The 25,712-nt window shown below is 35.0% G+C and overlaps 1 protein-coding gene across 2 annotated transcripts in view; it reads left to right on the top strand.

Annotated features, from left to right (window-relative positions):
* Window positions 1-3,580: 3,580 nt before the first annotated feature.
* LOC145292856 (ankyrin repeat and MYND domain-containing protein 1-like) overlaps window positions 3,581-25,712 on the top strand; it is a 143,447-nt gene continuing 121,315 nt past the window's right edge. For both annotated transcript variants that reach the window (XM_080138957.1, XM_080138956.1), the window contains exon 1: window positions 3,581-3,822. The gene's annotated coding sequence lies outside the window, so the exon portion shown is untranslated. The remainder of the gene's footprint in view (window positions 3,823-25,712) is intronic.

Genomic DNA, 25,712 nt, shown 5'->3' with positions numbered 1-25,712 from the left:
CTTCTTGGTTTTCATTCTTCTTTCTCACTGTTTTCGGCGATAAAGTTAGCGTTGTCGCTTGAGTTGATAAAACTCTTTATGATTATAGTCTCTGGATTAGATATTCCTCTTTTTACGTTTTATTTTTTATAAATTTTCTGTTTCTTTATTTCTTTATTTCTATTTTCGTAATTGTTACCTTTCTTAACCCTTTGTTCCCCAACACTTGTGTTGGGGAACAAAAGCAAATGCCTTTTATCCCTTCAATAAAATTTGGACTTAATTAATTTCCTTTTCAGTCCATTTTTTTTTTTTTTTTTTTGCTTTCTTTATTGTTTTTATGCCCTTTTTTTCTTACATGTGTCGTTACCAAAAGACGGATTTTGATGAGAAAATCGAATACCACTGTTTTGCTTTTGTTTTTCCATGTTTTATGTATTTACGAACTACATAAGACATTAGGCTATATGTCTGTCTCGATATTTTCAAACTCTATCTCCTCCGAAACTAAAAGTCGCAGTGATGCTAGAGGCTTAAAATGATTAGATTTTTTACGGACCGTCCTTTTATGGGTCTCTAGCCAGTTAAAACGGTTTTTAAAAGAATCAAAAATTAGTCAGAATTTTAAAAAATCGTTATACATTTTGTACATTCATCTTTTTTTATTTTTAATTTTTAACTTTTAATCAGTTCATAGGCGTGTCACGAAATCTGGACACATTAAACTATCATATATAAGCGTATATAGGCAAAGCCGGGCGCCCCCTCCTACTAGTAGTAATATCTATCTATTATATATATAAAAGTGAACGTGTGTGTGTGTGTGTGTGCATTTTCCTACGCAATAACTCTGTTAATTTTCAGTCTACAGACTTGAAATTTGATATACAAGGTACTGAGATTTGAGAAAATCGTTGTAAGCCATTTTCGGCCAGAAATTTGGCTGTTAAGAGGTCAAAGTTCAACGATTTGATCTTTAAGAACTTTACGAAACTCCTCCGCCAATTTTGGGTCTAAACACTTGACATATTAGATAGGTTCCTTGGACATGGATCTAACTTAATAACAGGGTCAAAGTTAAAAAAATTGACCGCTTTTTTTTTTTTTTTGCTCAACATACACCTCCAAACACTCGGGCAACGCCGGGCTGAAATGCTAGTCTATCAATATATCTATAAACGTGAACGTGTCTGTGTGTCTGTGTGTCTGTCTGTGTGTCTGTGTACATTTTCCTTCGCAATAATTCTGTTAATTTTCAGTCTACAGAATCGAAATTTGATATACAGGGTACTGAGATTTGGGAAAATCTTTGGATCGGTTTTCGGCCAAAATTTGATTGTTAAAAAAGTTGAGCTTTTAGAACTCTACCAAACTCCTCCGTCAATTTTTGGTCTAAACACTTGAAATTTTAGATATAGGTTCCTTGAACATGGATCTAACTTAATAACTTGATTTGAGCCCAAAACAATAAATGTTAAGGGGTCAAAATAGAGGTCAAAATTTAGAAAAAATTTACCTCTGCGGTCGCTACCAAATTACTCAGACATTTGAAATTTGACATAAAGGGTATTCAGAGATAGGGCAAGCTTTTTAATCGGTTTGGATCGAAAATTTGAGTTACCAATATATAAATGTATGTATGTATGTTTGCATGTCTGCCTAAAACTTTTGACAGAGGCGACGGATTTTACCAAGATCAGTATCGTTATGAAGTTCGAACTTTCAGACGACAATTATCGAAAAATTGGCTAAAAACATTAATATCTTCACCTTAAACTAGGCACTTTTCTACAGGGGGGAGGGTAACTTTTTTCGCCGATATTTTTTAAAGTTATCCTCTCCTTTCGATTGTCTAGCCTTAATTTAAACATAAGTCATTTCCGGTTTGGCGGTGGTCGTAACGGCAAAGACGTCAGGTTTTTCCCCCCGTTCTTTTCCTCCTTCGCAGTACGGGTTCGAGCCTGCCTTCCTACTACCACTTTTTTCTTTTTCTTTTTTTTTTTTTTTGCTCAACATACACATTCAAACACCCGGGCAACGCCGGGCTGAAATGCTAGTTTTTAAATAATCTTGAAAATAAATTAACTGAAAAGCAAATTTCCGTAATATTTGAATACTAGCATTTCAGCCCGGCGTTGCCCGGGTGTTTGGAGGTGTATATTGAGCCCCCCCCCCCCCCCCAAAAAAAAAGCAGTCAATTTTTTTAAACTTTGACTCCTATTATGACCCCTTAACATTCATTGTTTGGGGCTCAAATCAAGTTATTAAGTTAGATCCATGTCCAAGGAACCTATATATAAAATTTCAAGTATTTAGACCCAAAAAAAACTCCTTCACCAATTTTGGATCTAAACACTTGAAATTTTAGATGTAGGTTACTTGGACATGGATCAAACTTTTAATTTTGTATGAGCCTAAAACAATAAATGTTAATAAGTCAAAATTGGGGTCAAAGTTAAAAAAATTTGATCCCTACGGTCTCTATCAAATTACCAATTTTTTGGTCTAAATAATTAAATTAAATTCAAAATTTTAAATAAAGTGTATTCAAACATAAGGTAAACTTTTTTATCGGTTTGGGCCGAAAATTTGGCTGCCATGGGAACAAAATTTAAAAGATTTGACCTTTGCGGTCTTTAGCACACTATTCAGCCAATTTTGTGTTCATCCCGTAGAGAATCGTCAGACTGAGTCTGTATTGTGGGGTTTTCATCTTTTTATATCCACATATTATGAATAAAATAGTTATCCATGGACAAGTGCTTCGCTGTAAGCAAAACCCATCAGCGCGGCTGACTATACTGAGATTCGATCCCGCAACCAGAGATAAAAATCATCATCATCATCATCATCATCATCATCATCATCATCATCATCATCATCATCAATTTTTTCAAATATAATATAATATAATATAATATAATATATATATATATATATATATATATATATATATATATATATATATATATATATATATATATATATATATATATATATACTTTTGTAATATTTGTGGTAAAAAAGGCATCTTATGAGACCTGAGTGCCACTACAACATATAATGTGTGGTATTTATGGGAAAGAGCTCCAGCAAAGCGAAAGCGCTCAATATATATATATATATATATATATATATATATATATATATATATATATATATATATATATATATATATATATATATATATATATATATAAATCAATAAAAGGGCATTATATTTATTTTAAAATATCACAGAAAATCAGAAAAAAACCCCATCAGTATCACGTTATATAAGGATCTGTTTATGGTCGAAAAATATCGAATTCTTGATATCTTTTCGACCGTAAATTCACCCACTTTATGTCAGATTTGAAACCGACAGTACTGATGTTTGTTTGTTTTTATCTCCTGTAACAATCCATAATTTCAAAGGAAGAATTTCTGAAGTCTCAGAACTCTACAAAACAGATTTCCGATTTTTGGGCGTTTTAAATTCAAACTTATGAGAATAACAAACTTGTAAAAATAACTTTTTCGTTATTATTCTGTCACGCATAAACACGTGTTGACTGCTTCGTTACGATCTGTTGCTATTAGTGACAATGCGAGTTATCGCCCTTGTTGCTAATGGAAACTGATTGTACCTAACGAAGCCACACGTGTTCTTGTGTGATCAAATCTATAAAAAAAATGCTTATTGCAACAACGAAAAGAGAAAATAATTCAGAAGTAAATAATAATAATAATAATGCAAACCTGTTTTGGTTGAGAATTGTTTTTTCATCCATTGGCTGAACAAAGTTTGTCCAGAAGGAAATTAAAAACAAAAAAACACATGAAAATGTAATTTATATACAAGTAAGTAAAGTTTTTTTTTTTTTTAAACTTTATATGTTAGTTAAACTTTTATGTTTCTACGCTCTTGTTACTGTTCACACTTGTCGATATTTTCAGATGGTGAGAGGAATGGACGAATAACGCACATAAAAGGGGAATGGTAAGGGGATTGGTGGGAGAAGACAAGTAACGTAAATAATTCGAAAAAAAAAAAAGAAAAAAAAAAAAGGAGATAGGCAAAGGGTAAGAAAGTGAAAGTAGGAGTAACTGGCCGTCCGGAGTTGCCGCGTCGTACAATACGCTTAAACATGATATTTTAATTTTGCAGATTGTGTATGTATTATTCTAGAATCAATCCTCCATTGATTAATATATATTACAAGGAATAATTTACTCGGTGAACTAATTCACAATAAATAAATAAATATAAAATTAAAAAAAAATATCGTAATGTCGTTCATCAAGTTCTGTCTGTGTTTGTTTACAATATCACGTCAGCTGATATTTGGGCTTGACGATGAATGCCCTGGAAAAGTCACTTCTGATTAATGTTTAGTTTTAAAATATGCAAACAAAGAAATGATTTGCAGCAATTTTAAATGGTACCTTTTCTTATTTTATCATAAATTGAACTCATTAATAAGAAAGAATTAAAATAAAATGGTGAGGTACATCCGGGCTTGAACATGGGATCATTTGATTTGCAGTCAAATGCTCTACCACTGAGCTATATCTCCAGATGGCAATAAATTTGTTGTTTTTTTTAAGAAGAAATTATTTGATGAGATTTTATTGTTTCCCTTGGCCGGTGTAACGTAAAATATTCCCTTGTAAACATTATTCTTCTTTTATCTATAAGAGAGAAAAAACTATTTTTAAGATCAGATTTTTTAATTTTCGATACTTATCAGATGACTTCCTGTACAAAACATATCGGAGAACGCTGCCAGACATAAACATAGACTCAACCGTTTCAGAATCTATAAGGAAGGAATTCACACACTCACACACACAAAGTAACTTTTATATAAGAGTAGCTGGTGCATCTGCTACTAGTCTCTCACTCCTGGGCAAGAGTCGCCAACCTGAAAAATCCTGAACCGTCATCTTAGCTTCAACCACTGTCCCATCGACAAAATGTTGCACCCTCTGTCTGTTTTAAAAGTATTTTAATGGTGCATGCTCCAACGAACTACTAGCCCGTGTACCCCCTCGATGTAAATGCCCTCCAATAAATTCAACAAGCAGCAAAATCCCACCCCACACAGTAAAGATCCCCTTCTACTCTAATATTTTCTTCTCCAGAACTACTAGACTTTGGAATTCCCTTCTGGGTTCCTGCTTCTCCAACTGTACTGACATGCAGAAGTTCAAGTGTAATGTAAACGAACATCTCGCTGCTCAACTCCGTACATAGTATCTCTACAACTTATGTTCCTGATAGTAGCCCCCTACATCATGTGGCACTGTGCCTTGTTTGGGGTGAAAATGTAATTTTAAAAAAATAGCTCAATAGTATATGCATTACTAAAGCTTAAAATATTATAATTTAGTAAATGTTCCGAATTTGTTTTATAAAACACTAATTCATACAATTGTTATTTTTTAATTTATATATATATATATATATATATATATATATAACATAAAAATATAACACGAAAATTACATAATTGTCAATGCAATAATTTATTTCAACCTTATGGTATTTTCAAGCATCTAAAATAGATGTTATTGCTCTGTTTACCACATTGAGCTCTCATACCCGGAATTATTCCATTATAACACTATATATATATATATATATATATATATATATATATATATATATATATATATATATATCCGAAAGGATGAAACACTAGTGTCTGTAGGTATTTAATTATTATAGCAAAAAAATAATTATGACAGCCCCTTTAAGAAATTCATTTCTTATCGTTGAGCACTTTCAGTTGAATTAAAGTCGGTCAATTTAGCTTTTATGCATAGATCATCGTATAATGATTAGATCACTCTCTCACTGACGTAAATGAACATTTAAAATTAAAATGTTTAAATTCAACGTTATTTCACGCGGTTAATGGTAGCCGAATAGATTAGGTCTTCGCTAATCGAGCCAGAGATGTCTCGTGATGCGGGGTTCGAATCGTTCGACTGGTATTAATCGTGACACCCTGCACTGAAGATTCCCGAAAGGATGAAACACTAGTGTCTGTAGGTATTTAATTATTATAGCAAAAAAATAATTATATATATATATATATATATATATATATATATATATATACTTCAATAACACAAAACACTTTCTAAAAAGTTGCTCTAACTTTGAGATTGAAAAAGAGTTTGTTTTAATTGTTCCAATTAGCTGTGATTTATAATTAACTGAACAAGACCCACATTTCTCTCTCTCTCTCTCTCTCTCTCTCTCTCTCTCTCTCGCTCTCTCTTAGTTATCTATGTAGTTTTCTCATTAACTCTAACTTTGTGTTGATTCAATAACTCTCTCTAATATTCTGAATGTCGCCATTAGCATTTTGAGAAAGAGTGACTCTTTAGGTTAATAAGAGTAGTAGTTGATGGGCAGAAAGCAAAAGCTCCCTGGAGTCTCTCAGGGCCCAACTCCTTTCCTGATCTACATTAATGATCTTCCAAATCACATCCTTACATCATTCGTACACATTTATGCTGATGACACTACCATCTATCGTAGCACATCTAAGACTGTAAACAACCAAGTTCTCTCTGATTCTCTCTCCTCTGATCTTGAGCACGTGGTACAATGGGGAAAGGAGTGGCTGGTTACTTTTAATGCATCTAAAATCAAGCTTTTATCTTTACATCATCAACGCTCTGATCCCCATCTGGCATCAATTGAAATGAATGGCTCTCGTCTTCAGGAGGCTTCATGTTTTGATAAGCTTCTGGACTTGACCTTTACTCCTGATCTGAAATGGAACACGTACATCAAATCTGTTGCCAAGGCCGCTGGAAAAATGGTGGGATCCTTCTATCGATCCAGTAGATATCTCACTGCTGATGCAATTCTCTATCTATATAAGAGCCAGGTACGTCCAAGGATGGAATACTGTTGCCACATCTGGGCAGGAGCTGCTAGAAAGGACTTGTCCTGCCTTGATAGGGTTCAAAATAGACTTCATAGCCCCGTAGGAGATGTCCTTTTCTCTTCCTTGCAACCTCTATCTCATAGAAGAGATGTTGCAAGTTTGTCTCTGCTTTATTGTTATTTTCATGGCAAGTGCTCGACTGAGCTCCATTCTATGGTCCCCCTTCGCCAAACTTTCACAAGAAACATTCGTCTAGCTGAAAACACTATCAATAATTCCCCAACTCTTTATCTGTGCCTAAACCTAAACATAGATTCCATGAACAAAGCTTCTTTCTTAGAAGTGCACGCCTATGAAACTGTCTTCTGTTTTCTTGCTTTCCAGCTGACTACAATCTGATTGTATTCAAGTCCAACATAAACAAGTTTTTGATGAGCCATTCCACTTAAGTTAACAAATTTATCGACTTTCCATTACTAACAATTACTCTATTGTCCAATTGACTACTGTACACTCTTAACGCTTATCCTCGAGTGGTCTCTGGGCCTTGATAAGTGGTGATGCCTATGTAAAAACAAACAAAAAAAAACATCTGTCTGTCCACACTACAAACACTTATGTAAATTAGATGGCAAAATAGTAAGTCATGTTACTTGAAGAGGCTTATTGCCACCTAAAGTCCAGTGAAGACCAATGGTTACTGAAAATGAGAAATCAATGGTAAGCGGCTGTTACAATAATGAAAATTCATCAGCAATTATTATCAAAAGTAAGAAAGTAGGGAAGTGTACTGGAAATCTGGGGAGACTTGTTGTCACTCACTCTAGAGAATGCCACAAGTTTCACAGTTTCCAAAGAGAAATCTATGATGATCGCCTGTGTGACTGCTTCTAGTGAGTAAATAATAATAATAATAATAATAATAATAATAATGGCAAGCAATCTACGAAAGATTAATGCAAGCAACAGTAAACGTAGTCACTAGTTTTGTCTTCTCTACGCCAGCCTCTCGAACCAAAGCTTCTCAAGTCTTCGCCACCCTTACTCAAGGCACGCCTCCATGCTATCTTCAGCTAGCTCCTCCCACACATTCACATCAATGCCAAAAGTGATCAGTTCCTGTTTGGCCACGTCTTTAAAGCGCAGCACCGGGCGACCGCGGCTTCTTGATCCATTTGCCAGTTCGCTGTAGAGGATGTCCTTAGGGAGACGGCCATTGGGCATTCTGCGCAGGTGACCAAGCCAACTCGATCGTCAGATCTTGAGTGTCTGGAACAAGGAGCAGCTGCCGGCACGTCTTAGCACCTCTTTGTTGGTGATTCTATCCCACCAATTGATGCCTATGATATGTCGCAAGCATCGGAGATGGTAGACGTTCAGTCTTTTCTCGTGACGAGCATACGTGGTCCAAGTCTCTGCTCCATACAGTAGGGTACTCAGAACACAGCATTCGTAGATGCGGCATTTTGTGCAAGAAGTAAGGTATTTATTGAACCATGCTCTTTCACATAGTCGGTTGAAAGTAGACGCTGCTCTACCTATGCGCATTTGTAGCTCCTGTTCAATGGATACTCCCTTGCTGATGTTGGATCCAAGATACGCAAAGTTCTCAACAGTCTCTAGTTCGTGGCCATTGATGGTGATTGGTGATGCGTCACCCTGGTGCATCACAACTATCTTCTTCACACTGATTACAAGTGCGAACTCTGCACAAGCAGCACTCAATTTGTCAAGCAGCTGCTGGAGTCCACTTGCGAAGTACAAGATCAATGCAGCACTGTCTGCAAACAGCAGCTCAAGTATTAGGACTTTTCAAATCTTGGTTTTGGCGCGTAGGCGAGCCAAGTTAAAAAGTTCTCCATCAGAGCGAGTATGAAGGAACACACTGTCTTCGTCCTCGTGATTTCCAAAAGCGTGGTGCAGAAGAACTGAGAAGAAGATGCTAAACAGTGTGGGAGCCAACACACAACCTTGCTTGACTCCACTGCACACGGGGAAGTTGTCAGACATGTCACCCTCGAAGAAGGCGGCGGCTGTCATGTTGTCCTGGAGCGATCTTATCAAACTAAGAAGAGTTGGTGGACAGCCCAACTTTTGTAGGATGGCAAACAGACCATCTCTACTGACCATGTCAAAAGCTTTCGTGAGGTCCACAAATGGAGAGGTCTACGTTGTTCCCTGCATTTTTCCTGGATTGGACGCACTGAAAATATCATGTCCATGGTTAAGCGCCCGCTGAGGAAGCCACATTGCGATTCTGGATAAACGCAGTTTCCAATCTGCTGGAGCCTTGGAAGGAGCACTCTGGCAAAGACTTTGCCGGTGACACTGATTAAAGATATACCACGGTAGCTATTGCAATCTCCTTTGTCCCCTTTCTTGAATAAAGTGACAATTTTAGCATCTTTCATTGTTGGAAATTTTCCGTTGCGCTAACTGGTGCAGAGGAGGTCGTACAAGTGCGGGAGCAGGAACTTATCGCACTTGAGCAGGTCTGCTGGAATCTCGTCAGTACCTGGGGCCTTCCCTACATTCGTGTCTTGGAGAGCTACTTTGAGTTTTGACATAGTTGGAATGTTGTCCAGTTCGACTAGGGTGTCGAAGTTCGGAGTGGAATTTAAAGCTGTGACTGTGATGTTGCATGGTTCGCCATATAGTACAGAGTAGTGCTCCACCCAGCGTTCAAGCTGCTTCATAGGAGCAGTGATGAGCTCCCCTGTAGTAGATTTTAAAGGGCAAACTTTCTTTGAGCTCAGTTCAGTTGCCTTGCGGAGTCCACGGTACATCACACATAGTTTACCGCAGTCAGCAGCAGTCTGGATTTCATCGCACAGGTTGGTACAGTAGTTGTTTGCACTGTGCCGAGCAACTTTCTGGAATTGACTGCGAGCCTCTTTCAGCTTGGACAGGGTGCTGCGTGCCGGCCTGCTCACATAGTTCTTGTGAGCATCATTTTTGGACAGTAGTAGAGGTTCTAAGATTTCTGCATTCTCAGCCATCCAGTCTTCGCAAGGCAGCCGCTTGGTTCCAAAGGATGTGACTGCAGCATCATGCATTGCAGTTTGCAGGATTTATCCAGGTTCACTGCTTCTGCTGGTGCAGAATCTCTCAGCTTATTTTCGAGCGCAGTGCGAAACGCACTGATACTGTCGTTCTTCATTGCAGCTGTGTTGAGACTTTGACGTGGTCTTGGCTTACGTGGTGCAAGTTTCTTGTTTAGGAGATCGAGTTGTTACTTAGGAGTCACCGCTTATCAAGCTCCCAGAGTCACTCTAAGATGAGAGCTAATGAGTGTCAGTAAGATGGTGAGACAATTCCGTAATGATCAGTAAGGGTGGAACTTGGATAGAGTTTAATTATTTAAGAGGACAAATCTGGAAAAAATTGTTTACATTAGACTTGAAAACGATCATAAAAAAGTCGGCTGGGAATTAGCCCCACTATATTGTAGTCCACAGACGAACAGTTCTAGGAAAGAAAATTTGTTCATGGAAATTTCATTTAGCTTTAAGCACAAAAAGAGAGTAAGGGGAATTTTTGACAGTTGTTGTAGCTAGATGAGTGTTTGTTGCAAGATGTATTATTAATAAAGATCCGACCATCGATAGGTTAGTTTGGAAATGCTTCCAGTTTACTCAATGATACCAAAATACATAAATGTAAATGTAATGTTAACAAATATCTCACTGCACAACTTCCCACTTAGAATGCTCCCATAATTCTTGCTCCTAATTCTCAGTAACCCTAACCCTAACCCTAACCCAGTAATTATGTATCCATCATCTCTCTAAACCACCAGAAATTGATTTAAAACTTAAACTTATTCTTTGTCGGAAATAGACCGATTCTTTTGTTCAACATCACAGCTGCCATTTGAATTTGCCCTTGAAACCGTAAGTAGGGTTAAATTAAAGCAAAATGCGATATAATCTAAAAAAAAAAGTCGACTACCATCAGCAGGTGCAGAGTAAGCAACTTATGGTGTGCTTCACGCAAGCCATTTGTTGGTGGCCCAATAAATTAATCTGGCAGCGGTGGGAATAAAAAGTTCCTGCTTATGTTTTTGTGTTACTGGAAAATCGGTTTTGGATTTGTCCTATGAATTTTTTTTATTGCTTATATCGGTTATAATTTTAAATTTAAATGCTGGAGAATCGTGATTGACTTAATAGATACTAGTGATGGGACGATTCCAATATATTTCCTGATTCTGATATAATTAATGATTGTGATTCCAGTGCTTAAAAAATGTTTAAATATTTAGTTATAGAAGTTCTGAATTTTTTAGATGATTGTTTATATTACTTGTTTTGCTCTCATCTTGAGTTTTATTTGGGCAACGTTTTGGTTGGATTGGCCTTCGACCTTCCTCATGTTGGTTGTTGCTTGAGAAAAGAAAAGAGAAAAGTTACTGGCTCTGTAAATATTTTCGCATTCCTTGAGTTAGTCTCTATTTTATGGCTATTGTTTTGTATTTGTGGAAAAAATTGGATGACAAAGGGGAAGTGACTCTAATAAAGATTGACAGGAGATTATTGCAAACATTTTAAGGGTGTACGATGTTTGTCTTTTCTACAATTAGAGGCTCCCAAATGCTACTAATCTCTAGGCTTGGTCTGCTTAGTAACTTTTCTTTTTTTTTTTTTTAGCATATGTGCTGCTTCGTTATAGAGCTATAGAGTTAATGTTTTTTTCTTTAATTTTCAGATTACCATAAAAGTCTTTACACTATGTGGATATATTTTTGCAAATGTAAAACTACACCTTGTGGGGAGGGGTATCTCCAGATTTTAGTTTTACTGGTAGTTTAAAAATCAATGAATATTTATCATTTTATCATTAGTACCATTGATAGAAAATTGAATTTTAATCAAAAACAAACAAAACAAACAATTAAAAGAATCGTTTTTGGCATCGGAAAATAGATACAATTTTTTCTGATTCCAAAATCGATTCTGATACTCCCAAAAAGTTGTGATTTTTCCAATTCCTGATTCTGATTAATCGTCCCAACAAAATGGATAACAATGTAAACTTCAGATTCTGTCTTTCTATTCTATTCAACTAGTATTCGTCATCCATTAAAAAAGCGATGCTTCGTGAGTGTTAATATGTGTTCTATGGAAGTTTTTGCATCGGGGAGTTTGCTTATGAAGAGCAGGAATAATGAAAGTCATTCATGTATCCCTGAGGCACACTCACATTGATATAGTGCTGTTTGGATGTATTGCCATTAAGAACGACCTGGATCTTTCTTTTTAGCTAAGAAAGATCTGATTACATCAGATATTCGTCCAGTAATACCTTTTGATTTGATTGGTAAGTTGATTTTCCCGAGAAGGCTGTTATAACAAACCTTGGAGTTTCACGTAACTTTTATTCAGTGTGAAATATATATGTTCAGAATATATACATTCAGAATATATACGTTCAGAATATATACATTCAGAATATATACGTTCAGAATATATACATTCAGAATATATACGTTCAGAATAGATACGTTCAGAATATATACATTCAGAATATATACGTTCAGAATATATACATTCAGAATATATACATTCAGAATATATACGTTCAGAATATATACATTCAGAATATATACGTTCAGAATAGATACGTTCAGAATATATACATTCAGAATATATACGTTCAGAATATATACGTTCAGAATATATACATTCAGAATATATACATTCAGAATATATACGTTCAGAATATATACATTCAGAATATATACGTTCAGAATATATACATTCAGAATATATACGTTCAGAATATATACGTTCAGAATATATACGTTCAGAATATATACGTTCAGAATATATACATTCAGAATATATACGTTCAGAATATATACATTCAGAATATATACGTTCAGAATATATACGTTCAGAATATATACATTCAGAATATATACATTCAGAATATATACGTTCAGAATATATTCGTTCAGAATATATACATTCAGAATATATACGTTCAGAATATATACATTCAGAATATATACGTTCAGAATATATACGTTCAGAATATATACATTCAGAATATATACGTTCAGAATAGATACGTTCAGAATATATACATTCAGAATATATACATTCAGAATATATACGTTCAGAATATATTCGTTCAGAATATATACATTCAGAATATATACGTTCAGAATATATACGTTCAGAATATATACGTTCAGAATATATACATTCAGAATATATACGTTCAGAATATATACATTCAGAATATATACGTTCAGAATATATACGTTCAGAATATATACATTCAGAATATATACATTCAGAATATATACGTTCAGAATATATTCGTTCAGAATATATACATTCAGAATATATACGTTCAGAATATATACGTTCAGAATATATACATTCAGAATATATACATTCAGAATATATACGTTCAGAATATATACGTTCAGAATATATACATTCAGAATATATACATTCAGAATATATACATTCAGAATATATACATTCAGAATATATACGTTCAGAATATATACATTCAGAATATATACATTCAGAATATATACATTCAGAATATATACATTCAGAATATATACGTTCAGAATATATACATTCAGAATATATACATTCAGAATATATACGTTCAGAATATATTCGTTCAGAATATATACATTCAGAATATATACGTTCAGAATATATACATTCAGAATATATACGTTCAGAATAGATACGTTCAGAATATATACATTCAGAATATATACGTTCAGAATATATACGTTCAGAATATATACGTTCAGAATATATACATTCAGAATATATACATTCAGAATATATACATTCAGAATATATACATTAAGAATATATACGTTCAGAATAGATACGTTCAGAATATATACGTTCAGAGGCAACAGGTTGGGATTAGTGCAGTAGAACGGGATTGTCTAAATCCGTATTGTTGGTCAGAGAGAAATTTAGCATTATCAAGGTGGTAGATTATTGCTAGATTGATTCATGATTTTAGTAAAGAGCAATAGGGGACAATAATTTTGTGGGTCAGTTTTTTTTTTTTTTACCAGAATGCTTGAAAAGGCAATTTTCCAGTTATGAGGGAAGCAAGAGTCTTTAAGGTATTTGAGTTTGGAGCATACAGGCTAGTGATGGGACGATTCCAATATTTTTCCCGATTCCGATAACAATTACCGATTCGACCACCTTATAAATCTCTAAATATTTAACTATGAAGTAGTTATTTTCCCCAATTATCGTAAAAGCACATTATAAATGTGCAGATATTTTCCCAGGCATAAAAAATACACTTGTGAGGGATGATTTATAGATTTTAGTTTTAATATTAGTTTATTATCAACTAGAGGGTTGCCCGGTCATAAAATACACTTAAACATAATATTTTAATTTATGAAGATTGCATATGTATTATTATAGAATCAATCCTCTGTTGATTATTATATATTACGAAGAATAATTTGCCTGATGGACTAATTCACAAAAAAACAAAAACAAAAAAATAATAATGATAATGTAGTTCATCAAATTCCACTTGTGTTTGTTTACAATATCATGTCAGTTGATACTTGGGCTTGACGATGAATGCCCTGGAAAGTCACTTCTAATTAATGTTTAGTTTAAAAATATGCAAGCAAAAAAATGATTTGCAGCGATTTTAAATGGTACCACTTTTTTTTTTTATTGCAAATTGAATTCATTAATAAGAAAAAATTAAAATAGAATGATGAGGTACACCCAGGTGTGAACACGTGATTATTTGATCTGTACTCAAATGCTCTTGCACTGAACAATGTTTCCAGATGTCAACAAGTCTGTTTTTTTCTAAGAATAAATTATTTGTTGAGATTTTATTATCTCCCTTGCAGGTGAAACCTAAAATATTCCCTGTAGAAATGCAAATTTCACACAAAGGTAATTTATATGTCTGGCAGTGTTCTTAGATATGTTTTATACAGAAATTCGTCCGATAAGTATTGAAAATCACAAAAGTCCAATCCTAAAAATAGTCTTTTTTATAGATTATAAAAAAGAAAGACTATTTTTAGGATTGGACTTTTGTGATTTTCAGTAGTTATCGGACGAATTTCTGTACAAAACATATCTAAGAACACTGCCAGACATATAAATTACCTTTGTGTGAAATTTGCAAAAGATAGGCTCAGCTATTTCAGAACCTATAAGGAAGGAACTCTCAACACACACACACATAAAGTGACTTTTATATAATTGTAGAGATAAAGATAACTTTTTATTATTTGATCATTAGCAGTGGAAGATTTTGCTTTTGATAAAATCAAATATCGTTTTTGGCATCGGAAAATAGGTACTAATTTTACCGATTCTGATACCAATTCCGATACCCCTAGATGTTCTGATTTTTCCAATTCCCGATTCTGATTCCGATTAATTGGACCAACACTAATACAGCATTTCATCATTACTATAGCAAGCATAAGATTTGGTCCACATTCTTTGGAGGTATCAAAATTTTAGCACTTATGCAGAATGTGGACCATGTTATCATCTGCATACCACTGGAAAACGCTGAAACGTTTAACCAACGAAATCGCAGCAGACAATTGGAAAACGGTATCTTTCATTTATTAATTTTTTTATCGTATCTCTTGTTTAAGTTAAAATTATTAGGTGAAAGTACAGAATAGTTAAACAAACCCTCCTCCTCCTCCTGTATTAAGAATGGCTTTCTAAAGAATAATCTTATTTCGAGAACAGTCTCTAAACTACACAGATACTTGTCTTATTTAAATTATCATAGCATTTAAATATTGGTCATCATTTTTGGTTAAAAAACACAAAGATTCCATTCCGCACCTTAAAAGTTGGCGTTTGTACATACAAAAGAAAACATGAAACTGTAACTTGACCAAAATATGCCAACGATCATCGTCATTGCTTCCGTTCAGTTTCGAAAAACAATGAAAACCTCCTGTAATAGTAGTTGCACATGTAATTATGAAGCAAGTGTTGCACAATTCCAACCGCACCTGTCTTGCTTCAATGGCAAGGAGAAATCCAGGATGAGTGGAAATAATGCCAAGATAAGCAGAGAGCACATAGAGCACCTGGAATTCCCAAATAGGCACCCATTTTAGAACTGAACAGACTCAACGTTGCTTAACTTCGGTGATTTAATGGGAACAGTGCCAAGAATAATGCAGTCAATATTCCAAGTACCGTTTTTTTTTTAATGATAACCAAGACATGGGGAGGAGTTATGGTCAGATCATCTAGTGTGGCTTTCAGTCTTTAGTGGCAAATCTGAGAAGGAGTGATTTGCAATGTCCAATGTGCTAGCAAGTCAACCGTGTCCTTTGACGCGGAAGCGTTTGTTAATTTACTTTGTTATTTTATATTCGTTAATGTAGCTACACAGTTTGGGCACACATTTTGTTGCAAAATAAGAAAATAAAAAGCTGAAACCACAATCAATAATTTCCCCCACTAGAAGACTGGAATGCTCCACACTGAAATTCCTTTAAGTCTGCTGCTATATCTTCAGTGAACACAGCCACCTAGAAGGTAAAATCTCATGTACACACACACATTTTTTTTTTTTTGGCATTTTCACCCCAAACAATGCACATTGATGTAGGGGACTACTATCTGGGGCATAATTTGCAGGGATACTATGTAGGGAGTTGAGCAGCAAGATATCTGTTTACATTACACTTGAACTTCTGCATGTCAGTACAATCAGGGAAGCAGGAACCCGGGAAGGAATTCCAAAGTCTAGCAAACCTAGGGAATAAACTATTAGAGTAGAAGCCTTTCTGACATCTTGGGAACTCTACTGTGTATGGGATTTGGCTGCTTGTCAGGTCTGTCAGGAGTATTTACACCGAGGGGGCACAAGGGTTTGTCATTCGTTGGAGCATCCACAATTAAAATACTCGTAAGATAGGCAGAGAGATGCAACATTTTGTTGATGGGTCAGCGGTTGAAGCCTAGCTGATAGTGTGAAACCTATTAGGTGGGCGACTCTGTCTAAGAGCGAGAGACTAGTAGCAGATGTATCAGCCAAAATGTGGCAACAATACTTCATACATAGGCGAATGGTGGCCATGTAAAGATACAGGATACTCTCAGGTGTAAGTAACTTTCTAGCAGAGTAGAGAGAGCCCACCTTCTTTGCAGCAGCCTTAGCAATGCCCTCAATATATCTGTTCCAACTCATGTTTCTCCTGAACGTTAAGCTGAGGCGTTTGAATGAAGTACTTTTAGATAATGTATCATTAGCCATAGCTATTAGGGGTAGAAAAAGGAAAGAAGCTTAGTCTTGGCAGCATTGAATGTGACCAACCATTTTTGTCCTCATTTCACTACAGAGTGGAGGTCTTCCTTTAGTGTTTCTGCCATTGCCTTAGATACATGTTCATTCATTTTCCTTTCATGTCTGTTATAGAGCATGGCGTTGTCAGCAAATATACCCATCTCAGAGATAATTTTATTAGGAGATCATTTGAAACAAACTTTCTTACACTCTTGTCTACTTCTTTTTCAAGAACTTTAAAACTTCTCAACAAACTTTAGTCTTATAAAGAATATCTTACATCTCTGTAAAATTATTGGCATAAATATATTTTGTTCATTAATTCATGTTTTCTCGTTTTCATTCATAAAATCTTGTTGTGGAGTTCGCACTTGCTAACTGGTGACCCCTTCATAACATTTATGTTTTTATTCATCTTTTCCATTCGACAATTTAGCTGTATATTAATTCTTAGCATTGTTCTTATTACTTTTCAAAGAATTACTAAAAATATGAGGTGCCTTCAATAAGTTTCCAGACTTTTTTTCGTATGCGCACTTTTATTTGTAGTACACGCATGAAACTCTAGTCTCCTTTAAAGTAATCTCCTTCGGCTGTAATGCACTTGTATTGTTCTAACAACTTCTGGAAGGTCTCATGAAAGTCCTCTTGTGTGAGCGTCTCCATGACCCTCATCACAGTTTCTTTCATCTCCTCAATTGCCCAATAACGACAACCTCTAAGGTTTTCCTTGAGCTTAGGAAATAACCAAAAGTCACAGGGAGCAAGGTCTGGACTATATAGAGGGTGAGGAACTGTCTTGATGCCCATGACAACATCTTTCTTTCTGATCTTCTCTGAGCACTCTTGGAACCAACTTTGCGCAAAATCTTCTGCATCTTCAGTTCCTCACAATTGTGTGTACAATTCTCACACTAACATAAAACTGTGCATTTATTGTCTCCATAGACACACGAGAGTCCTTATCCATGAAATTCTTTATTTGGCCAATCAACTCTGGTGTTTTGACTTTCTTAGACCTCCCACACCTCTCATCATCCCTCACATCCCTTGAATCTCTTATGCCACTTAAAAACTGATGTTCACTGCATGCAAGATGGTCCAAAAGCAGTCTGAAGCATTCCATACGTTTCTGTGGCATTTTTTTTTTTTGTGGCAAGTTTAAAACAGAATTTTATTGCGTATCGTTCTTCTAAATTATCCTCACATTCAGATTGCATTTTTGAAATTCACCATTTGTGACAATCGGGTTTTAGTAGCGTGTTCCAATTCCTGCTGTAGCTGTTCATTTGAACCTGAAATCATAAAAATTGGTCAGTCATCTCATGAGATGTATAGCAATGACATATTGAAATATTCAAGAGTCTATGACAATTTTTAATGCCTGCACAAAAAATTCTGGAAACTTATTGAAGGCACGTGGTACACTACTTGTATCCAAGACTCCGAGTTTAGCATGTCTGTCACAAAGGGTTAAACAATACTGAATCTAATTATTTTTATTATTATCAAAATGTATATTGACCTTTTTGTACAAGTTTGTTTCGGTTAAAAGTTTAAATCTTTTTTTCTTTTCTCTCCTGTAAACAATATGAGTTTAATTAAGCTAAGATTTAATGAAGAAGTTTCTTTACAATGGAGAAATGCTTAGCGACTCATTGTGTTTTTGTTTTTAATGATATGTTCACAAACAAACATTACATCTTTGTTTGCAGATAATACAGACATTTTCTGTAATGTCTCTTACTGTGAATAAATTCATGTCTGTGTAAATATGGCATCGTCATTGGTTGACCCAACCTAGAAAAATATTTTGTTTCAGGATTGGTGTGAGATGACGAGTGATAATTTATATTAATGAATACACACACACACACACACACACACACACACACACACACACACACACACACACACACACACACACACACACACACACACACACACACACACGAACACACGAACACACACACACACACGAACACACACACACACACACACACACACACCCACACACACACACACATTATAGAAATTAGAAAACCAAATAACGATAACGATATGTCTTTGTGTTTCTTTTTTTCCCAAATAAATTATTTTAAAGAACAAACGACTTTCAACTTACAAAAAGTCTTCATCAGGTCTTGATGGGTTTTTTTTTGTATAAAAAAATGTCAAAATTCAAAAGTCAAGACTTTTCTTAATGTTTATCTGGGTTAATTTTTAGCACTTTTATATACATGTGTCCTTAGGTCAAATGGTAGAAAATGCTGCTGGAGAGCTAAATGTTTTGGTTTCGATTCTAGCTGATGGCACCCAAGTCAAATTTTGTTTTTAACTTTTGAGATCAAGCCATGTTTTTCTTTTTAATTTTTGAGAACACTACTATATATTGGGTACAACATAATAATCAATAAAGAATTGGGTTTATAGTAATAAATGCGAAATCTGTGTTCTGCATGAATTAAAATATCACATTTGAGTGTATTTTAATACTAGGTAACGCCGGGTAGTGTGCTAGTAAAAATGCACTTTCGTACATAATTGAATTCATTCAAAACATATCGCAAAAGCAACAAAAAAAACAACAACAAATAACATATAAGTAAATCGAGATATATTGGGACAGTTGGCGAGATGGACCAGTGGTTAAGGAGGTCAGGCTCATTCCGTGGGGTCCCGATTTTGAATCTCGCTAGACTCAGCCACTCTGATGAGTCGTAGACAACGAAACACGTGTACGTGGATAATTATATTTTAAAAACAATATTATATACCACTCCCCATTTGGGGGGGGGGGTACCAGATTGGTTAAAGGGAAAATTATTCCCAACTCGCATTTAGGTAAAAATGCACTTTCGTAAATAATTGAATTCATTCAAAACATATCACAAAAACAAATAACATATATATATATATATATATATATATATATATATATATATATATATATATATATATGTATATATATATATATTTAAAAAAATTTACAGAAATTATATATATATTTAAAAAAATTTACAGAAAAATGTCTGTACCGCCGGTTTCAAATCAATAATAAGCAAACCAGTTTATTATTGAGAAATATGAGACTATACTCTTATATTGAATTTTTTCTCTAAAATCGTTGCTGGGGTTTCACCCCCCCCCCCACACACACACACACTTCTAAAATGGCCGCCATTTTAAGTTTAATGAAGCCAAAATTTAATGAGTTTCTCTTTATAATGGAAAACTACTTAGCAACTTACTTGATTTTGTTTTTTTTATTATTTGTTTAAGGACAAACATTACATTCTTTTGTCCTCAAATAATAGGAGCATTGATACACTCATGTCTCTATAAATACTGCATCGTCATTGCTTGATCCAGCCAAGAAAATGTATTGTTTCATATCTCTCTGAGATCCATATATATATATATATATATATATATATATATATATATATATATATATATATATATATATATATATATGGTAAAACTGGTAATTAGTAAAAACTTGAAGAGAGTGCTCAATACTATTGCAGAGCAAATATGTGTTTTATTTTTTTATTACCGTTTTATCTGTTTGGTTACATATGTTTCGGATGTTGGACCATGTGAGAAGGGTCAAGGAGGATGGAAAGACTAAGGAGAGAACGTACTATCCAGACCTCTGCTGGTTGAGTGCAAAGATGACTGGGACCTTGGAGAGGCTTACTGCCATCTAAATTCCAGTGAAGACCAATGGTCGTTACCAATGAGAAATTAATGGTAAACAGCTGTTACGATAATGCAAATTCTTCTACAAAAGTTATCAAAAGAAGAGGAGAGTACTGGAAATCTGGGGAGACTTGTTGTCACTCAGACTGCAGAGAGCAGCACAAGTTGAAAATTAACTAAAATATAATATTCCTGTATATTTTACAACCGGGCAACGCCAAGTGGCCAGCTAATAAATAAATAAATAAAAGTGAAAATGTTTCATTTAAAAAAATAATGATTTGAAGAAAATTATTAAAGTTATTCTTTAAACAAAGGTAATCGATCCTAACTAAAAGTTGTTTCATTTTAATATTGGTACTAATTGACTGTTTTGTGACGGCTCAGTCTTTTCGGTAAGTCAACTTTTGGGTCAGTATGGATCCCCTTCTATAAAAGTAACAAAACGATATGCTAACAAGGCATAACAAAGAGAAGCAAAGGTCTGGTGATACTTGAAGCCAACTCCTTGCTTGCATGACACAAAGACACAAGTACAGGTGAAATGATAAAGTTGTTCTAAAGAAATCAACATTGCAGCTTTATTTTAAAACTTTTATTGAAAAAAAATCAAATCAGGTAACTTTATTATGTAGTAAAGCTGACATCTATTCAATGTAGCCGCCTTCAGACTCAATCATCGCCTCGATACAGGTCTGGTAACATGTCTTTTCCACAAGCGTCATCGGGAGCTTGGCAAATACTCAGCAGATGTCGGCGATCATGCTGGCTTTGGTGTTGGGGGAGGTCATGTTGACGGTGTTCTCAATGTATAACCAAATGAAGTAGTCCAGCGAGTTGAGGTTGGAGGAGGAGAGCCAGTAAGAGAAAGGTACAAAGTCGTAGCACTTGTTCTGAAGCCAAGTCTGGGTCTCTTTGGACTTGTGGGTCCGTGCCGAGTCCTGCTGTCACACCCAGGGTCTGCCAGTGGCCACTTGACTTATTGACTTTCAAGCTGACTTTCAAGATGTGAGGAGGCATGATATGGCCCTCACTTGAAACCACACCAAAGACCATATCCGTGTCCGGAAACTTTGTTTTTTTTCACTCTAGGCATGTCCCTGTTATTCGTGGCAATCAAGCGATGCATTCTGAGGGTGCTGGCAATGGTCTTGTAGTCATAACTTGGATTGGCAGAGAGCATGAGTTGTACAGCGGCACATCTCCGATCTCGCTTGTTGAGCATTGTGTCGCTTTCAGACATGATAGGAGGCTCCTATCGCTTTTGGGATTTGTACACTACTTGCCAACTAGTATATGGTCTGTAATAAAAAAAAAAAAAGAAAACCGGTTTTCATCAAATGGAAATGGAATCATGTCGTCTTTTTTATGGTGATAATTTTATCATTCCACCTTGTATAAGTCCTAGTACTGTGTTATATTATGAGAAAAGTGAGATAGTTTGAATAGGGTTAGATGCCTCTTCAATTTGGATTCACCACCTTCGTCGCCCCTTCTGCAATTTATTTTGCTGGACCCAAGCATTAAAGTTATTCATCGTGTAATAATTGTGTAACTCAAAAAGTTAAATGGAAGAAAAATATAAAACACGCTTTGAAGTAATCAATTTTTTGTTAGAACTGAAGATAAGAAAGAAATATTAAATTCCTGCTATTGCTTAGATTCAAACACAAGTATAAGTCCTAGTACTTAGAATAGTTGAAAATGATTGAATGGACCCCCCCCCCCCTTTTGGATACCTGGAGCTACCGCCCCGTCGACAATCACTTCTGAAAAAAAAATTATTATTTAACGCTAAAAATAAAAGAAACAATAGATTAAACATAGCAAAATATAAAAAATATAAAAACTTTTGATTATGAATCGTAAACTTTCTGACAAGCAACATGAATTGGAACAAATACATTGCCAAGGCTGCTGGAAAGAGGGTTGGCTCCCTTTACAGTGCTAGAAAACTATTCACAACGGAAAGCATCTTATATCATCATTATATTCGACCATGCATGGAGTATTGTTGCCACATCTGAGCCGATGCATCTATCACGAGGCTTTCACTCTTAGACAGTGTCCGAAAAAGAGTTCCAAATCCAATAGGTTCTACACTGTCGCACAAACTCCAACCTCTATCTCATCGCTGTAATGTTGCATCCTTGTGCCTGTTTTACAAGTACTTTAATGAAATATGCTCTGATGAACTCATAGCACTCGTGCCCCCTCGACGTACCCCCGATTAACCTTACAAATAGCAAGAAACTAGTCATTCAATGTTGAGGTTCCTAGTCTTCTACTCTAATAGTGTCTTCCCTTGGACTGCTGGATTTGGAATTCCCTCCCTGTTTCCTGTTTTCCTAACTGTACTAACTTGCAGATTTTTAAATGTAATGTAAACAAGCATTTCACTGCTCAACACCTCATATTCCTCTGTTAGATATGGTAATATGCCTTGTTTCGGTTGAAAAAATGTTGTTTTTTTTAAATCGCATTTTGTCAAAAATTTTACTCGCTCATTAGGGATCTTTGTCTATTAGTTGAGTACATAAATATATTGATCTATTTTCTTGGTAACGTGAGTACATAAATATATTGTTCTATTTTCTTGGTAACGTGAGTACATAAATATATTGTTCTATTTTCTTGGTAACTTGGTGTTATTTAATTCAGCTAATTGGTTTTCGTTCGTTATTTAATAGGATTTTCTTTGAAGAGGGAGGGCATCACTTGACTTGATGAGATTACAGATGCCATTAATGAAGATTCAGTCGCTGGCCGGCCAGGGTATTAATTTTTTTTCTTGAATACTTACAATAACCATTAGCTTAAGATTGTTTCTTGTTTGATAGTCAACAGTTGATGTTGTCACAACAAAATCTCACCTTCCCGTTCCTGTAAACAGCCGGTCAATCGGTCATTAGTATTAGTCATTAGTATTAGTCATTAGTATTGGTCAGTGACTGATGTGCCAGATAAACCAATCAACCTCAATATAAATTACTATTATCCTAAACAAATCTTTGAACGAAAATCCATATCTGATCAAATAAGCTGCCATTGTTGTGTCACACTTTCTTTATGGCAGTAGGTGGGCCAAGTTAGATTTATAGAAAACTAGCGGTGGAAGAGGGGGCAGCGTCGTCCGGTCGTAAAATAAGGTTTAAAAAATGGGACTTGGGTGCCATCAGCCAGAAGCGAAACTGAAAGCAAAATTTTGTAAGCAAAAAAAGAAAAAAAAAAAAATTGGTGTGGTGGACGCGAACTTGCAAAAGTTAAGTTCATAAGCGAACACGTTACCGATCAGACCATGACAACACATATTACGATGTTGCAAATTTAGCTTTTTAAAATGAAACAACAAATCGATCATTTGCGCATGCGTGATTAACAAACAGGGTCGAAACCAAGGTTTTTATCTAAGCCACCCCCTTCAAACAAAATGACATTTCTACATGAAATAATTGACGATTTTAAAAATTTTTTCGATTTTATGTGTCCAAGAAATCGCTCTTTCTAACGATACCAGGTTCATGCCTGTTCGATATGGATGACAAAAATTTTTAGTGGACATACAAACACAAACACAAACGGCTGAGATTCATGCAATAGACTATCAGGGATACCTGGCATTGTCTGGTATCATAAAAAATAAAACTGAAGAGGTTAAAAAGTGTGTGGGGCATCCTTATATTAAACGTTCTTTCTCAATTTGTCTATCTTTCTATTTCCCCGTTTTTCCACATCCTCTACTTCCCCTTTCAACTCTAACTAGACCATTCCTCTCTATTGAAAATAATAGAAGTCATTATCCTCTCCTTTATGTAATAGATAACATTGGAAGTGGTTAATACACTTGATGAAACCTGACCCAGTTAACCCTCAAGGAATCAATAATTTTTGTTTTTTAGATAGTATTCATTCAGGGAAATGTTGATTAATAATTTATCAACTTTGTGGGTGTTTGTTTTGTAGTTTTTAAACTTTTAGCTGAGAATACACACACACATATACACAGACAACTGTCGTTTATATTAGCTATATATTATATTATATTTAGATTAGCTATGCCTACCTGGCGTTGCTGGGGGCAAAAATGTAAAATATTTTCTATTAAAACTTCTATCTCTGTCCGTCTCTCTAACTTTCTCTCTCTCTCACTCTCGCATATTCCCCTCCTTCTTACCAACCCTCTCCTCTGCCCAACTAAGTTATCTCGAATGTAACTTTACTGAACACGTTGTAGCCTCAGTCACAAAGTAGGCAAAGAATAGAAAAGAACTTCAACCTGTTTTTTTGTTGTACAACATACATTTCTTCATTGTCCCACCACACGTGACTTCTTATTACAACTGTGACGTCTTTTATGTGACAGTCTTCTCGAAGTGCTCTTTCTTTTTTATAGTATTTTTTTTCCTTACTGTGACGTCATTTCGCTCACGGTTCAGTATTTGCATATAGCTGTCCGCACTATCTTAAAATGACCGGATTTAATAACCTGACAAAACAAAAGAACCAACCAACAACATCTGCCAACGAAATAAGTTTGTATACAATTGTTATTTGATCTTTATTGTTTAATAGTGTCAGAAGAGTAAGCCAGATTTATATCAGTCTATCTAATTGCTTTCCTATTTTCTTCTTTTTTTATTACTATTTGACCACCACTTATCAAGGCCAAGAACCACTCGAGGATAAGGATTAATGAGATGGAATGAGTATCAGCTGAGAGATGCCAGGACACTATGGGAGTACTAACATTGATCAATATGAACTGCATTTGATTACTTATGGGTCGCTTTATGACAAGAATTTATTTATGTTAGATGTGAAGACGATTTTGTT

This window comes from Euprymna scolopes, chromosome 14, assembly GCF_053919585.1.
Source record: "Euprymna scolopes isolate OS-2025 chromosome 14, ASM5391958v1, whole genome shotgun sequence".
Taxonomy (NCBI): Eukaryota; Metazoa; Mollusca; class Cephalopoda; order Sepiida; family Sepiolidae; genus Euprymna; species Euprymna scolopes.
Note: the sequence above shows the minus strand (reverse complement) of the source record. Positions and strands in the feature narration are given on the sequence as shown.